This window comes from Nannospalax galili, unplaced genomic scaffold, assembly GCF_000622305.1.
Source record: "Nannospalax galili isolate Female #2095 unplaced genomic scaffold, S.galili_v1.0 scaffold374, whole genome shotgun sequence".
In the NCBI taxonomy this organism is placed as follows: Eukaryota; Metazoa; Chordata; class Mammalia; order Rodentia; family Spalacidae; genus Nannospalax; species Nannospalax galili.
In genome coordinates, this window is record NW_008333879.1 from 1,784,284 (window position 1) to 1,788,574 (window position 4,291).

The following is a 4,291-nucleotide window of genomic DNA, read 5'->3' on the forward strand; positions in this document are numbered from 1 at the left end:
CCAGGAGGGCTTCTGGTGCCATGGTCATGATTTGTGATGAAGGGGAACTTAGGGGGAAAAAAAAAACACTGTGGCCAATAAATTACTGGCAGGTACTGGTAACCTTGAGTAAAATTTAAGCATTCCCCTGGCGCCAACTAACAGACTAAATGTCCTGTTTCTTTGTACCCTAAATCTTTGTATGTGACTGTCATATCCCACGTGACTGCTAGTTCTTGGGATGTATAAAAACCATATGAGTTTTAAAATAAATTGTCCTGTTGGGAAGACAGAGGTCCCAGAGTTTATGACTCTGTCACCGATCAGACCCTCTGCCCTGAAGCCAGCAGGTCCCCCACTAAGCAAAGTAAACCTGAGTCTCGACACTGTACACTGTGGACATGCCAAGCAATGCCTGCAAGTGCAATAATGGCTAGACCAACATACGTACAACTGACAAATTTCTAATTCGATAAGGCCTTCCCCTACAGGTGGAACACACATCTGGTGCTGTAGACCAGGCCAACCCCTTGTGTCAAGAAATGCTGCAGGCCCTAGTGGGGAAGCCATCACAAGTATACTGTTTAATGAATATAGTACACTTACTGGAATACCATCTAGGCATTTGTATTTGCAATCATGTTTGTTTAAATGTGTCTACTTCTTTCCATTTGTCTTCATAGTAGAAGAAACACCACTGAGATAGATCAATGGCTGTGACTTAAAGATGAATAGTGTGGAGGTCCAAGAAGTCATTATTTCACCATGATATAAGAGAGATTGCCCTACATCTATCACCCCCTTCAAGGCTCTGGGACCTAAGCAGAAGACTGGCCGAAAGACTGTAAGAGAGGAGCAAAGGGGTGCAGTGTGTCCCAAACAGCCTGTTTCCTCCAAGGCTTGCTGAGGGGAATTGACTGGAGATCTAGCCATGGGAGGTGGGGCTGACTGTGCCATCTTGGGATGGGAGCAGACTGGAGCATGGCTGGGCATATTCCCTGACCTGGGGCAAGATTTTGGACCCACAAGTTGTGAGTGAAAGCTAGCAGTGACTATGGGTGGGCCGTGGGAGTGATTTGGAGGGCGGGATCACAATTGGAATGGTGGACTTTGAGCCATGATGCAGAGGTGGGCACTGAGTACTTGTTTCTTTGTAAGTCATGCCCCAAGGGCATAAACCACAATAAATTCACATAAAAATATGTTATACGGTTTGTCTGATAGCACAAGAGACCCCCGAGAGCACTCAGGTGACACCTGCACTCTACAGTTTTTTATTCTCTGAAACTTGGCCAGATGTGATCTTCTGTGTGCATCCCACTCTAATGTGCATTTCCTCCCCACATGACAGAATACATCAATCTTTATTTTTTTAAGAAAAAAATCCCATACTAGATAACCCTGGTTGATGGGGAACTTTCTATGTAGACCAGACAAGCCTGCCTCACATGCTGTGATTAAAGTTGTATACCACCATACCAGGTCACCATATCACTCTTAATGTGGATTCCAAAGAATATTGGAAAGAATAAATTATTAAATAAAATGTAAAAGGCCTTGCCTAGTTATACAGTAGAAAAAAAAACCATATATATATATATACAGTCTTGCTGCAAGGTAGTACAGTAATTGATAAGTAGTGGGGTTGGCAAGATGGCTCAGCAGTTAAGATGCTGGAATGTCTATATTTTTATCATATGAAGATCAAATTTAGTACTGAAATGTTAATAACTATATCTACATATGGTTATATGATTTCAGAGAGAGAGATAGAGAGAGAGAGAGAGCTCCTAAAATCCTTAAAGACAGAGAAACTAGATTATTTTGCTCTAATGCTGTCTTTGACCACAGTTATTAATATGGCGCTCCCAAATCCTTGGACATTCACTGGTGATAAAACTTTTACTACCTCACTCCGTTCTCTGGGAAGAAGGAAGGGCTGGAGATTGAATTAGTGATTAATCATACTTATGATGTTATGAAGCCCCTACAATTTCTAGGCTGCAGAATGTGAGGCCTGCTGTGAAGGGGCCAACTCTAGAGAGGCCTGGTGCTTGCTCTATGTATCACGTTTCTGCTCATTTGTATGCTTTGTTATGTTCTTTATGGTAAACCAGTTAATGTAAGGACAGTGTGGTCCTGACTCTTGAGAGCTGTTGTAGCTGATGTCCAACCCTAACCAAGAGTCAGAAAAGTCTATAGGCCAGATCAGGTATTTGAAGTGCTTGGAAGATTTGAGGAGATGAGTCTTCAGGTTGAGGGATCTGATTCCAACCCTAGAAAACTGTAAAAAATTGAATTTTAGATACCCAATTGATATTGGTTTAAAAGGTGCTCAGTGTAAGCGGTGTCTTGAATGAGAAATGTCATCCATAGGCTCCTGAATTCGAATATTCAGCTCCAGTTAGTGGTGCTGTTCCTGGAGTCTTAGGTGTGGCTTCGTACAGAAGCCAGTAACTGCGGATGGCTTTCAAGGTTCACATATTTGCCCTACTTCCCGTTCACTTTCTCTTTTTCCTTCTTGCCTTTGGAAATGTGAGCTCTCTGTTTTGGCCTCTGCAGTCACACCTGCTGTTCACTGTCATACCTCTCTGCCATGGACTCTTACTCATCTGCAACCATAGGCCAAAACAAACTCTTCCTTCTATAAGATGCTTTTTCATGTTGTTATATTAGAACAATGGAAAATTAATTAATATGTCATATGAGGATAATCTCACTCATATTTTGGTAACTAGATAATATTTTGTGCTAAATTGAGTGTTGACTAGGTATAAAAATGTTTTCTGGTCCAGTTATCTTCAGAGAAAAGAAAAAGGTATGGTAAAATATATTTTATAAAGATAAAGAGAAATTAATCAAGAGGACAAATAAGTCCACATAGAATTTCAAAAATGAGACAGAATTAATAAAATGAAAATAGAAACAAATAAAAATTATGCCAGTAATCATGAATACATACACACAGAGTACATGAAGGGCTTAACTATAACATTAAATCAGATTTCACTGAACTTTCATTTATAGTTATACATATTCCATTTGTAAAAATTATGCCCATTATGTGTTAAAAATAAGTCTCAGTCAATTTCAAAGAATTCAAAAGGCAAAGTATATCCTCTGACCCCTCTGACTCCATACTATATATAGAAATTGCAAAAAATATAGCTGGAGAATTATCAAATACTTAGAAAGTGATTCATGAAGCTAAATAATTTGAGAAGCAATGAAAATCAGAACTTATTGGAAAATATTTGGGACTGAATAAAACTGAAAACGTAAGGTATCAAAGTTTGCAAAGCAGTCAAAACGGTACTTAGGGGGATACTATAGCAATAAATGGATATATGTGTATCTAGAGCTATCTATCTATCTATCTATCATTTATCTATCACCTATCTATCTATCTATCTATCTATCATCTATTTATCTATCTATCTATCATCTATTTATCTATCACCTATCTATCTATCTATCATCTATCTATCTATCTATCATCTATCTATCTGTATATATACATGTTAATCAAATAAGCTTACTTCTCAGGAAGACAGACATATAGACAAGTATAGCCAAAGTGAGTATGAAAAAGTGCAAGATGAAGATAAAAACAGACTACTAGGGTAAAATGATAGCAAAATTTAATAAACTAACTGCAGTCAAATGCTGTGACTTCGAGATCAATAAATTGGTTATACTATTAGCTAGTCTGTTTGCATACATTCATATAAAATTAGCGAAATGGAAAAGTTCCTCAGAATGATATATAGCAGGCCTTCATTTGCTCATATTGGGATGACATATCAGTTAGGCATGTATTGTAATACGTATGAGGAAACTTTAAGGACATGTCATATCCTTAACTGAGTTGAGAAACTGAATTGTACATCTTAAATATGTAAAATATATTGTAGGCTAAGGAGATATCAAAAGTTACTAAACAATATATTACAATTTAATTTAACCAAGAATCCAGGTATATAAAGAGTTAAAATTCCAAATGTATTGACATATAAGGATGACTTTTTTTAATCCTTTTTTTAAATTTTTAATAACTACATGATTAGAAGAAGCATTTCATTACAGCTTTAACATATTCAGTAACACACTCCAGAGCACATCTCTTTCACAAGTGGCTGTAAGATTCTACATTCACAGTTGAATTAATACAGTTATACAATTGAACTCAGTATAAGCCCTGTAAGACATAAAATTGAGATTTTAATCTTTAAAAAAGATCTCCATTTCATCATTAAAATACACAGTTTCATACAGAAAAATTTTAATGCATTTAATTCATTAATGCAATAAT